At 42.8% G+C, this 13,794-nt stretch overlaps 1 long non-coding RNA gene across 1 annotated transcript; it reads left to right on the top strand.

Moving 5' to 3' along the window:
- Nucleotides 1-6,277: 6,277 nt before the first annotated feature.
- LOC134466580 (uncharacterized) lies at nt 6,278-8,491 on the top strand. Its single transcript, XR_010038336.1, has 2 exons — nt 6,278-7,323; nt 7,417-8,491. It is a non-coding gene; the product is annotated as an uncharacterized LOC134466580 (long non-coding RNA).
- Nucleotides 8,492-13,794: the final 5,303 nt, after the last annotated feature.

The raw sequence follows: 13,794 nt of genomic DNA, 5'->3' as shown, positions 1-13,794 counted from the left end.
AAAAGGAAATTTCGCTGTCCTTTCAGTTGACTAACTGGACATCCTCGAGTGCCATTCCCTAGGCTGTTGTTTGAAATGGTGGGCGTAACAGGGAAATTTGAGGGCATTATCGGATGGTGCCTACTACCCAAAATGCTGTGGGCCACCTCTCTCTCAACAGTGAACCTGAAAACAAATGACTGCCACCTGTTCTACTACCTTAAAACGGTCTTTAGTCTGACTAAAGACTTGAAGTGTAAATATAATGTCGCTGGAACTATTTATAGCCTATTTTCATATACACTGTATATTCATCTGTTGATGTTATAATAGTCAACTAACTAACGATACCTACTGACGGCACAGGGCAGTGCTGGTTAATGCTGTTTTAAACGAACGCTTTAAAAGATACCATCATGACGGAAGTCATATCTGATCAGATATTTATTTAGGGATGGAGTCATCAAGCCGCTGCCTTCCATTTCGATCGCGGCCTATGTCTTTGGTGGGCTTATTTGTGTCACTTAGGTTCATGGCCGTAGCCAGCCATGTGAAGTAGGCGAGGTCCGCGCGCCGACATTTTATTATTAATATAAAAACTAAATTAAAAAATAATTCATAAAATAAATAAATATAGGCTACACAGGCCTATAGCCTATATAGGGCCCCCCTCTATGAATGTATAGACCTTATGTGAAATAGTAAATAATGTAGACATGTATAATAATAAATATGTTGTAGTTTTCAGTCAACTCAGCCTGTTCCCTTTGAATGGCTATGCTTTGGTATCATGCCTCTTTTATCATAAACAGCATTCTCCCAGTCAGTAAAGCCCTTTGTAAGGAAACTAAAGTTTGACCCAGAAGTTGCACAATAAGCTACAGCCTCAGATGGCAAGTTGCTCAGCCATTCATATTTTCCCTCCCAATGACATTGTTTTCCTCCAAAGGTACAGGGATAGCTATCTCTGTAGTGCGAACCTACGGTGGCCCATTAGTGACACAGAGGGCTTTTTTTGGAGGGGGGAATGTATGCACTGGAGACTAACACCTTTGCGAGATAACGCAAATCTTTTGCGAGATAACGCAAACCATTTGCGAGATAACGCAAATCTTTTGCGTGATAACGCAAATATTTTTGCGATATAACGCAAATTAAAACTTACATCTGCGGGTTCACCACTTTGATTTGCAGCACACTTTTTGGTCACCGGGGGGCAGTCTGAACCAACACGTGTACGGCTTTGACACGCCACAGTTGTAGGGGTAGGCTATTCAATTCAACCACCACTGTTGTTGGATAACAGCGAGAGGGATGCTGACAGTCAAAAACATTAGACTACTACCGCTGGAAGGACGTGCAAGGATACCGTTATTTAATCCATTGTTTTATGTTAAATAAATAACTGAGAGACACCTTAGCACCCTGCTTTGCGAACGGACAGAAGGGCAAATATAGGATTTGTTGGACGACACGTGTCTGCAATGCAGAAGCTCTGTATGTCAGAATTAAGGAAGGCAGACGGGACAACTGTTTACTCTACGGTTTTCAAAGATGATGAGAAGTTTATGAAAATCATTTTGTCATATCAAGACCCACATGTGAATGATGTAGGCCTAATTTCAACATAGGCCTCGACGTTGAGGCAGCACGCTGTATTCTTTCTTTCTTTTTCTTGAAACTTGTTGTTGTTTCAATTTGTTGTTTGTTGCGGTTCTCCCCTTTTAATTTATAATTGGCTAAATCAAGTAGGCTATCACTGCTTAGCCATGCAGAGAGCTTCGACTTGTAACAACTCTGACATTTGGAACTGTCCAAAGTGGGCATTGGTTTATAGTTTTCTCGGTCAGACTTGGATTAATGTTTCTTAATGCATGACATGATGGCAGATCACGGAACTTCACGCAGAAGGCTATAGCTCAATGGATAGAAAGCGACATAGGCTATGTCCTTCCTGTGGTAGAAAATTCCTCCTGTTATACATGACATCGGGTCTTAGGTAAATGGAGGAAATCAAATAGTTATTTGCTTTTAATTGTTGACCAGTTTTACAGTGATGGCTTTTAGCGAACACAAATTACTTTTGGATGTAACTCGTACCGCCACGTGCCCCATGGTGCCATGGTTTCCGACCATGTAGCACTGAGAGATATCGCTGAAATCTAACGCAGAGCTCACAGAGATAACTAACAACTTTCAAAAAATCACGGAGAAGTGTCAATTTTGGCAAAAGGACGATAGCCGACTGGCATTGACGATCTGGCTTTGTTGTAAGCAGTCCAAAATCATAGCGTAACGGGCGTAAAGGGCCGTAGCCTAACGCAACCTTGCGCAAACTAAAACACTGACAGGACAGTTTTTCTGAGGTGTGGCGGGACACAGCACACACACACACACACACACACACACACACACACACACACACTGGCCATAGCCCTCCCATCCCACCCCTTCATTGATCACCTTATATCCCCCTATGCCCACCCCGTTCAGAATCCTTTGCACCCCACACACGCTCCCTAATATTTCTCAACGTTAGCGCTATAACCTCTTTGGACAGCCAGTTGAGAAGGATAGCTGATAGGGTTGGTGCTTATTGCGATCGGGGGTAATTAGTCCATTATATATATTTTTAAAACCAAGGGGCGCTGGGAGGGATCAAGGGGGGGTTGGGATGCTTATGATGAGGTTCAGGGGGCTTTTGTTCAAAAAATGGTTGAGAACTACTGCTCTACCAGTATGAGCCATAATGACGCTCCCCCCAGCACACACGCGCGCGCACACACACATGCACCTCATCCACCATTCTACACCAATGCACATCCATACGTGAGTATTTCCATCCGTTGTTTACCACTGGTTTTCAATCTTTTTTGAAATGGCACACCTTTTATCGAGGGAAAATGCCAAGGCACACCACCAATGAAAATGTTAACTGAAAATACAACCATATTGCCTATAAAAGGTAGGCCTACAGCCATTTCATTTTCCATGGCACATCAGGAAACCGTAATTAAACTTCGAAGCGTTTTTATTTTTCTCAAAACAAAATGTGCTCGTGGGCATTATAGACATAAACCCAAGTTGGACTTGCAACTCAAAAATACTCAATACAAAATCAAAGTCAAATCCGAACTTAATACCTGCGCTCAACAGCAGCTACTTTTTACAAACGTTTCTGAAGACAGCTCACTCCGGTAAACAGCTGCTTCGCCTAGCTCGCCCACTCTCAACAATGAGCTGGGTTTTACATACCCTTCACTACGCAGGCAATTATTCAATTAACCAATGCAGACACACAATCACAATTGACCCGTACCATTTCTCCAGGACCTTTCCAAAACAAAACGCCAGTTACAAATCATATCGACAAACATTGCCCATCGTTGCCCACAGACTCAACACATGTCCATTTTCAGTGCTTGACATCACGCGATGAAAATGCTGCCACAACGATGCGCGCTCCCGTGTAGCAGTGTCGTGCGCACTTGGAGAGGAGAATGTGATACTGAGCGGTGTGTGTGTGCGTGTGTCCAACTGTCCAGCTCTGCCCGCTCCTCGCGGTGCACAGTAAATACACAAGTTCACAAATAAAGTTCACCAAAATAAAGAGTGGTTTAAAATCAGTGAAGAGTTTTGAGATCACCTTTTCACAGTGAACATGATGGGATGTGTACCTTTAAGCCTTATCATTAAATCTGTCGTGCGTTGGTGCGCCATGTGATCAGTAGGCACCAATTGGCAAAACTTGGCACGCTTTTAAAAGGTTGGCACAATCTGCTCGGAGTCGGAGGGAACCGTCAGATTTTTTGTGTGCTTGTGGCAATTATGCCTTTGGTTTATGTGTGTGGTGCTGCTAGGGAGTCGAGCCCGTGTAGAGCCTCGCTTCACGAGAGAGGGACAATTTCGTGGAGTTTGGTCTATGACGGGGGTGCGACTGTAAGCGCGGCCACATTCACTGATAAAAAGGATTTTGAGGGGCAGTACATTTCACTGACAAAAAATTGATATTTTTTACCCCAACAAATTAGGTTGCTGAGGTTACTCTGATGCAAGGGGTATAATATACTCACTCTACCTATAAATAAGGAGTAGGACTTAGTACTGGTGAGAAATGACTAAACTATACCTAATTTGCATTCATACGCTATAACTAATACTAATGGCTAGTGTCGAAACTACCTATAAATGACTAAACTTTACCCAATTTACATTCCAACACTGTAACTAATACTATTGGCTAGTATGATCCAAACCGTCTCTGTCAAAACTACCTATTGAAATTGGTTAAGGCCCGCAATGCGCATTGCTTTCTGGGACTACATTGGAAGAAGAATCAACCGACGACTGTGGCGAGCCTCGCAGCGGATGAAGTTAACTTCCAATGGACGGGACAAATTCAGAAGGTAAGCTGGCCAGTCGTGCATTAAACATGGGATACAAAACATGAACAATGATCAAAAGGAAACTAAATCACGCTAGAGTTGTAGTTGGCTCGTAATAACTGTCTGACTGTGACTCAGGCAGCTGCTATCAGCAACGCACTGGGCAGACAGACAGGTCAATGGACCTGTAAGCTGCCGTTCAAACTTCGTTTGGAGAAGGCAACAAGTATGCCCTGTGTTAAAGATGAACGGATAGCACTACCAATTTCAAAATGTTGTAGAATGAAACCCACTGCAGCCAAGTTTTTTTTTCCATTCTCAAATGTTGCCTTGTTGGCTAGTTTTGGCGCGCAGACTGGGACTGGCTGCTGGTGGGGACCTCGTGTGTCGTTCTACAATTTGTTGCCGAATGTTCCATCCACTGCTTGCGCTGCCACTGCCACTTGATGCTCTGCATCACGCGAAAGCACGGAGGAGAAAATTCTACAAGATAGCCTCCTTTTTTGCTTTCACACAAGGCTGTAGTGTGATAATCTTACAAGTTACATGCACCTAAAGGACTGTGCTCGTAGACAGACTACGAACGGCACATTACTTCACTATTTTTTTCTCCACAATAAATCCATTCAACATGGAACGGCTACGTTTGTAGCTGGTCACTGAATCCTTCGTAAGTCTTTCAGCAGTTCCCGTCGCGAATGTCCTCTTTGAATGTTGTTTTAAAAATGTGTAAATTCCTATGGTCACCAAGTTTTCAAATCAATGAAATGCGCGACGAAATGCTTCATATCAACTGTCAAAGCAGTGTGCGTAAACAGTCATCATTCTGGGATGCCTCCGTGCCGAGTCAACTAAAGACTTTTTTGTATTATTAATCATAATCGTAGACATTCTTAGTTTGAATGACAGTTTGAAGATGGGGAGCGAGACAGACGGTGTGTGCATGCCGGGTGCCTGCCTGTGTTACTGGGAGGGAGAGGGGGAGCGAGAGGAATCGATCATCAAATAACTTTTTAAACAACGCTACCCTAGACATGCTAAATCCTGCTGAGAATAAACGCTAACAAAGGATCAATCCGTTAACATTGCGAGGAGACATTGATTAGTTTGTTGTAAATGTATCATAGTAAGTAGTCCTATGTAGACCAACACGCCCTTATGTTACTCTTAGTAGTGGTGAGAGGAGGTTTTTGGCGAGGGACCTCCCAATGTGATCATCCACGGTCATAATATCACCTAACATGAAGTCAGTTATTTTTTGTTGGACGTTGCAAACTCAATCTCAAGGTTAGTTTTGACAACGATAGTTTGATAGTTGCTTTAGTCGAAGGACTCGCTATGAACAGACACGCGCAGGTTCCATAAGCACAGCCCTTCTCTCTCTCTCTCTCTCTCTCTCTCTCTCTCTCTCTCTCTCTCTCTCTCTCTCTCTCTCTCGCTGGTCTCCGCAGTTCGCACACACTTCAGTTGTACCGAAATGATGACGTTTGACATTAGGAAGGGCAGTCCAACGAAAAGAGACCGGTAGCCTATATTTTCACAACTAGTATAAAAAGTGAAACAAATGCTTCTAAACGGATAGCAATTGCAAGGAGTAGAAATGTTTACATAATAATCGAGTGTAAAAGTACAACTTCTTAAACTTTATCCATGTCAAATTATTCACAATGTTTTGTGCATAATGAAGGTGTTCTGCTTCTGCCTACTGCAGGAGTTGAGAAAAGGCGGTAACTGCTTACCTCTCATGTAAGCTACAGCCTATGTGGTGTGTGGCAAGTCATATTAATGACCAAGAATGACTTACTTGTAACTTAATTGTTATTTGCTTTTAATATGTGTTTCAGGCAGTGGTGTTGCATCTTTTATATGCATGGTTGTCCTGAAGTCATTCTGGAACAAGGTAAGTCGCCGACTGAAGAAAAATAAACAGACTTAAAGGCCATAACACTGTCATGTTATTTGTTTATGAATAGCCATTTTCACTCACTCAGGCTTGCTGTCCTTGTTGCACTGTGCACTGTGTAGGATGGTGGCAGAGTAGATTTTGCAACTAAATAATAAACTCATATTTACAGTTAGTACTATTATAACTAATATTGCAATTTGCGCAGTCATAGAGAATATTTTGAATTTGATGGTGGCGGTAAGAATCAGTGAAAAAGATTTATGACTGGGCCGCATGAATTATGGAACGAGACTGCCAAATACATTTCACAGTGCACCTTTGAGGTCAATAGATCCCTTTACTGTTTGCATACAGATGTGACATAATCAAGCTGCGCTCTCATTGTTGGAGCACAATGGACCATGTATGCACATTTGTAAAGAAACTAGCCAGGTGTTATTTCTGAAATAAGCAAATGGATGGTCACGATAACTTCAGATATGAAGTGGAACCGCTCATTCCTTATGGTGGCCTCAGTCCGGTCGTTCTTAAATTTCTTGAAACAAACTCCTATGTTCTGAAACAGCCTATTCCCGTAGAATAGCGTAACAAGTGTTCTTTTTAGGGTCTCTATTTAAAAAAAGGACGGCAGGTCTTCTCTCTTTAGGGTCTGCACTGTCTCTGTGTGTGTTTGAGTCAACAATGCGTGAGCAGTCTGATGACTTAACTTCTATGTGAAGCTGTCAAGAGCTGTGTAGAGGGCAAATACACTGTGGATTGGTCACAACTGTTACTAATAACTCAACCCCTTTACTTTTTCAGCTCTAGACAGATGACCAAAACAGACCATAGAATGTACCTTTAAAGAAAAAAGTTTAACCAATGAGTATTCTTAATAGTGTATCTTGTCCCAGGGTTGTGTTCAGGTGCGTGACAACTGACAACATTGAGAAGACCCAGGAGCGGGAGAAGGGCAGCCTGATGAAAGAAGGCGACAGTGTTCTGTGGTCACACCTGAGATGATGGTCCTGAAGAGGAACGAGAGGAGATACTGGGCATATAAATACAGGCACTGTACGTTGTTTTTCTGTCCATTATCTTTTTACTCTTTTTGGCATACTGTATTTCACTCGCATATGTAGTAATCAGTACGTGTTATTGTTAAAGGGGCATCACAGTGGAGGACAATCATGAAAAGGTTGAAGACTTCACTGTGCCCATCCCTGAAGTCCCTCCACTCGGCGCAGTAGCTCTTTCCACCATACTGCCATGCTCTGGGTTGTCCCTGCCACCATCCACCTTTTGGGTCATCTGTGCCGCCAGCCATCACCGTGCCTGCAGCGCCTGGGTCATCCGTACCACTCCCCACCATGCTGCCAGCCATCACTGTGCCTGCAGCACCTGGGTCATCCCTGCCACCATCCACCGTGCCTTCAACGTCCACAGCACCTCCGGTCTCTGTGAGCCAGTTTGCAGCTCTACTGACCTCTCCAGTATACAGTATGCTGTAATTGCTAATGGTTTCTCTGAGTGGCCTGACCAGTCCCGTATCCCAACTATTTACCACTAAACAAGTGATTTTGTAATAAGTAGGAGATCTTTGCAATGTTATCAGTATGGTTGGACTCTGATGTTTCACTGCTGTATGTCTTCCTCAAAGAGTAAACCGAATTCTGAGTATTCTTGGATTTAGTCTTTGAAAAGTAGAGCAGCCCGTTTGTTTGAAACTGTTGTCCTGGACACCAAATAGACTGGAACTGATATCCTTTTTTAAAAGAAACTGGTATCCTTTTTATGTGTGCAGTTTAATGGTAGAACAGTATACACTGATGTGCCTTTATCAGTAACAAAGTGAAAACGGAACAAAATTTGACTATTTCTGTCAAAAACTGCTACAAATTCTACATATTGTTTATATAAACCTAGTTCTGGAGGAAGTCTGAGAGTTATTGACAGTTGCCATGTCAAGCTTCCGCCTTCGCGTAAATTTAAATCCCACCTTCCCTCCTTCCCCTGTCATGCGCAAAGGCTATCCTAATTGTCCCAGCACCTCCCCCTACTCCCTCATCTCACTGGATCACCCAGCTACATGTCCCCTACACTTATGGAGTGGAAGCGGATCTCGTGCCGCATGATCTCCGCAGGGTCCCAGGACAGAGGCCAGCTAACATCGAATTATGCCTATTGACTATGGTTACCATACTCCAGGGCAAACTCGTGAATTAAATGGTCCTGTTGTTAATGTTTGTTTACTTTTTGTGAGATAAACTGAAACATTGAGTATCTGCTCATTTTTCACATTTTCCTGTTGGCGATATCCCTTTAAATAAAACATCTTGGTTGACATGCACAGGTTTGTTGTAATTGTAATTTCCCTGGTGGACGTTTGCACAACACAGTAGAGGCAGAAAACACTGATTGTTAAAAAGTAACTTTTTAGTTTTTCTCAAAGTTTATTTTAATTTTAAATTATATACTTTTTATTTTTACCTAAGTAGATTCTTTCAATGGTACATTTACTTGTGATTGAGTACAATTTCAACAGAGTAATTATTCTGATTACTTTATTGTTGTGTTTTTCTTATTCCTATTAACCAGAGGTGAAAAGAGTACTAAAATATTTTACTCAGAGTAAAATATTTTAGTACTCTTTTCACCTCTGGTTAATAGGAATAAGAATAACACAGCAATGAAGTAATCAGAATAATTAGCAGTTGATAAATAAGCAGTAATACTAAAAGGCTCCATGAAATGAGTAAACGTTAACCCTTTTTTATCAGTAATAGGTGTTAGTAAAAAGCTACATGAAATGAGTAAATTTTAACCAATTTTTAACAGTAACAAGTGGTAATAAAAAGCTACCTGAAATGAGTAAACGTTAACCTATTGTTATCAGTAATAGGTGTTAATAAAAAGCTACATGAAATGAGTAAATTTTAACCAATTTTTAACAGTAAGAAGTGGTGATGAAAAGCTACCTGAAATGAGTAAATGTTACCCCATTTTTACCAGTATTTTTTACTTTGATGTGGTCAGTATAACAGAACTTCTGGAATTGGTTAATCTTAACTGAATATGTAGGGGTACGTAATACTCTATTTAGGACTGTGGAAATCCTTACACCAATTAAATTGAGTAAATCCTATAGATCTCTTTTTACAGTGTTGGTTCACTAGGCCAACTTCGTACTTGGCGTTATAGGAACCAGGCTTTTTGCGCTGCGCCCCTTGCACGGCGACTTCGAGACAGTCGGTCGCTGTCCGTGGTACCTGTGTATCCACCTGTTGTTCTGTCTGCGGGCTGCTGTTTATAATGGAGAGTGACTGTGTGTGTGTGTGTGTGTGCGTGCGTGTGTGCGTGCGTTTGTTGTTTTGTTTATGTGTATCTTTCTTTTTTTTATTTTTGGTTCACCTCACACCACTTGGGCCGCCCAGCGTGCGGGTTAGGCTACCCCTAAATATATCTCGTTTGCTGTGCGTAAAAGTAAATCACAAGTGTGCAGTGGTATCGGTGTGGCTTTGCCGTGCTTTGTATTTTCATTTCATTACTTAATTTTGGTTTGCTGTGCTGTGTACTACTAGTGGGGAAAACCTTGGCCTCCTTGGTTCATGTGGGGGGTGCGGGTGTCCAATAGCCGTTAGGCCAAATGTATTTCAACTGTTTGTAAATTTTAAAAAGAAAGTGTAAGACAATAACAGAAAAGTCATTTGAACCCTGTCTGTGTGGTCCGACCTCAACGAACATGTGCTGCTGGGTTTAACAGTTGAAGTCTAAATACATTCTGGGGGCGAAATTCCCTCAGTGGCCTAGTCGTGCAATCATCTGTTTGAAATTGGTAATTATTATTTTAATTATTTGCCGACGGCCCAGAGTCACGGACTGTCTATAACTAGCCAAATATTATTTAATTAATTTAAATTTTAGATCGTCTCTGGTATAGCCTTCCTATCCTAGCTCCCAAACTTTTTTTTTTGCCATTATTGACCTGGCATTGTTGACATCGTGAGAATGAATGACAGCAGCGGTTGCTCTGAAGTGTGTCAAAGCCGTAGGCCCTATATAGCTACGTGTGTTGGTTCAGACTTAACTGCTGTTAAGAAACATTAATCGAAGTCTGACATCCAATCCAATCCAAGTCTGTCTGAGAAAACTATTAACCATGAATGCCCACTTTGGATAGTTCCAAATGTCGGAGTTGTTACAGGTCTAAGCTCTCTGCATGGCTGTGATAGCCTTGATTTAGCCTATAGCCTACATTAAAAGGGGAGAACCACAACAAACGACTTCAACATCGAGGCCAATGTTAAAATTAGCCTACATAATTCACATGTGGGTCTTGATATGACAAAATGATCTTCATATGCTTCATAATCTTTGAAAATAACCGTTCAGTAACAGTCGTCCCGACCGTCCTCCTTAATTCTGTCATGCTTCTGCAGTGCAGACACGTGTCGTCCAAAAATCCTATTCCCCCTTGTGTCCGTGCGCAAAGCAAAGTGCTACGGTGTCTCTCAAAATCTGTTGTTTATTTAACATAAAACAATGGATAAAATAACGGTATCCTTGCACGTCCTTCCAGCGGTAGTAATGTTTTTGACTGTCAGCATCCCTCTCGCTGTTATCCAACAACAGTAGTGGTGAATTGAATAGCCTACCCCTACAGCTGTGGTGTGTCAAAGCCGTAGGCTACTCGTGTTGGTTCAGACTGCCCCCCGGTGACCAAAAAGTGTGCTGCAAATCAAAGTGGTGAACCCGCAGATGTAAGTTTTAATTTGCGTTATCTCGCAAAAATATTTGCGTTATCACGCAAAAGATTTGCGTTATCTCGCAAATGGTTTGCGTTATCTCGCAAAAGATTTGCGTTATCTCGCAAAGGTGTTAGTCTCCAGTGCATACATTCCCCCCTCCAAAAAAAATCCCTCCGTGTCACTAATGGGCCACCGTACGAACCACCTATTTTGGAGTAAACGTTTTTCTTCCTAGAGTCGCATCAAACGTTTTGTTTTTATTTAGTAGTTGTTAGGCCTATAGTTTTTCACAAGCGCAGAAGACAAAAGTCTATCAACGAGAAAGAAAAGTAGCCTATTCTCCGCGCTCCTGAGCCATCTGGTGCGTCACGGCCAGAGCCATCTAATAACAGAGTTGCGCAAACCGGGGACCAGGAAGTCGGTTGGTGATGTGATTCGCGTTGATTAAAATGTTTCTTAACAGTAAACTTCTGTTCTTGGAAACTAACACAGAACCATCACATACCAAACAAAGATTAAGTACAAACAAATTACATGACCTTTACCACATTTTCTGTGTTATACCGCCACCTCCTGGAACTAAGTAACTTCTAATAGAACTAAAGTCAATGGGGATTTCCATGTTAACTCTCCGTGAGGCTCCATGAGAGCCGCCATTGCTGTGGAAAGATTGGTCCATAGAGGTCTATGGGAGTGGCGTAACTCTGATATTAGATGGCTCTGGTCACGGCTATGCAGACACAGTAGTCACGGGAGCCTCTTCAGGTGTGGATATTTTACTGCGATTGACTCTGACGAAGACGTGGCAACGTCGATGGTCTTGGCACTTGTCCAAATTAACAGGAAAATATCCACACCTGAAGACGTTCCGGTGACCTCCTCTATCAGTGTTTATCACAGGCTTTCCAATTTAATCAATTAGGCTACATTTCACGGATATCCTATGCTTTTAACTTTATGCAGCAGGCAGCTGATGCAGCAGCGGGCTTCTTAAAATAATGACTCAAATGGCTTTTTAAGACACCATAGCCTACTTGTTACGCATGAGCTTTAGGTAGGCTATACAATTGGCTTTCTGTTAGCGGAGATCGCACCAAGCGCGTGCTTAATGGGCGCGTTCGTGACGGCACATTACTGCGCAGGCTGCACACGCACACTTTGCCATTTCAATGCATTTTTCTAACCAGAAATCATGGTAATTTTGCGTTGCGCAATGCGCTGTCACGAACGCGACCAAACACTTGCGATGTTGGCTGAGTTGCGTTCTCTCCCACGAGTCGCACCACTTGCGATATTAATTAATCTTGTTTACTCGCAAAAACAGAACACAAAGGCAAAACTAGAACACATAGCACATGGAGGTTAACCACAGTTTGCAAAGGACGCTTCACAACGGTTTATAGATGTTTTTGTGTGTTTCAGTTGGTCATATTTGCCGTTAAAATAATAATAATAATTAAAAACCTCTCACGATAGGCGAGGTCCGGACCTCTCTAGCCTCAAATGTCCCTACGGCCATGCTTAGGTTGTCTTTCAGGCCCATGATATCAACTACAAAGCAGGACAACCAGGTGCGAATCACGAACACAAGGTGTTTATTGAGGGGAAGAGGGGAGAATGAGTGAGAAGAGTTCTAGGTTACGTATTCCAGGAGTGGCAGGGGTTCCAGGGGGATCCAGGGGTCACCAGTGTTACAGGGGTTCAAGTGGTCACCAGGGTTCCAGGGGTTCCAGGAGTTTCCGGGGTCACCAGGGGTTCCAGGAGGTTCCAGTGGGTTCCAGGTTCTGTGTGTGTGTGTTCGCCCGGGAGCAGAGCAGCGATCTTGGGGGCTGGAGGATCCAGGGAGTCCTGGAGGAAACACACACACACACACACACACAACAGAGCAGGTTAAGGGAGACAGCAGTACCGTTCAGGGAATATCCAAACACAAGACAGAAGGCTGCACAGATTTACCGGGGGTAGGAAGCAGTCAGAGAATCGGAGGGCGAAGGTAGGTCAAGGTTTCGGGGCAGCAGAGAAGTCGGGTCAGGCAAGTTTCAGTACAGAGAGAGGTCTTGAAGATAGCCAGCGAGCAGGAATGAGTGCAGCTTCGCAGGCGAACTGACACTGAGCGTTTGGAGATCTGGGTTTAAATCACGGAGACTTAAGATATGAGGGTTTACTGACGTCATAACAGAGTAGTATGGCTTGAGGCATGATGGTAAAGTGCAATGCCACTAGGGTGATCATCTGTCCGGACTTCGGCCGGACAACCCCGCCTCTTAACCCTTGTAAGGTGTTCATGTTTTGGTTACATAGAAGATGTTCGGATCAATTTGACCCAGGCATATAGAAAAATAATGAAAGCTTATATTCACCCTCATGTTCCCCTCACCCTGCCTGTGAACTTCTGTTAATTTATGTTTTTGAGATACAGAGAGAGATAGATAAGGAGACGGTGAAGAAAGTAGGTAAACTCAATCCAAGCCCTCTTATCGCGCAACGTTGAAACATTGATACACTGCTGAAGTACCGAACAATATCTGCACTCCTTTTTCTACATAACTAACCCGCTGCGTTGTCTAGACTCTACTCAACATTTGATCAGAGGGATTAGAAAATATTAATGTATAAGCCCCCCAAAGTGATACGGGTCAAAATGACCCGCGAACACCTCCTGTGTAATAGAAATGTGGAGGGGGTTAGCAAGGGAGGGTCACTAATTTTTTTTTCAGATCCATGTTTCTCACTGAAAATGAGCCAAAGCCATACATCTCAGAGTGAAAGAATAATAACTGATGTTATTTTTCTCAAG

The sequence above is a fragment of the Engraulis encrasicolus genome, chromosome 16, assembly GCF_034702125.1.
Source record: "Engraulis encrasicolus isolate BLACKSEA-1 chromosome 16, IST_EnEncr_1.0, whole genome shotgun sequence".
In the NCBI taxonomy this organism is placed as follows: Eukaryota; Metazoa; Chordata; class Actinopteri; order Clupeiformes; family Engraulidae; genus Engraulis; species Engraulis encrasicolus.
The sequence above is the reverse complement of the archived record's forward strand: the minus strand, read 5'-3'. Positions and strand labels throughout refer to the sequence as shown.